Genomic DNA, 550 nt, shown 5'->3' on the forward strand with positions numbered 1-550 from the left:
GGTGAGCTTCAGGGTGATAAAAAAGATGTGGAGGCGAGGCTCTAATATAGCACCGGAGGCGGGTGGAGGGGCTGGCACCAGCCCCCACTCCCACAACAGGTGGCAGAACACCAGCTTTTTCAAGGCCCAAGGCCACGCACCAACCACTGTAGATTAGAGAGCGGGAGCTGAAGGAGGGACCCCAGACTTCCTCCAATCAGTGATTGCACAAGTGGCAGAGAACGACCAACTGATAAGAGAGGGACAGGTGAAGGGTTCTATCAGAGTGGCCAGGCTTTCCCAGGGAAGGCCAGAACACTGGAGCTGATCAGGCCTGGGTTCAGATCCTGGCTTTGTCTTATCGAGTGCTTAGTTTGACTAAGGTGTCTCAGAGCTCTAGTCTCTAGCATGGGATTAATATTGATCTCCCCCTCCATAAAAGACTGTTTCTGAGCACTTTCTCTGGTGTCTTAGGGCTCTTTCTAGGGCTGTGAGCACCGACAGCACATGAGCCAGCCTGCTCACAGGTGCCTACTGATGGCACAAGAGGAACCCACAACATTTTTTTTTT

This window comes from Mus caroli, chromosome 4, assembly GCF_900094665.2.
Source record: "Mus caroli chromosome 4, CAROLI_EIJ_v1.1, whole genome shotgun sequence".
NCBI classification, from domain to species: Eukaryota; Metazoa; Chordata; class Mammalia; order Rodentia; family Muridae; genus Mus; species Mus caroli.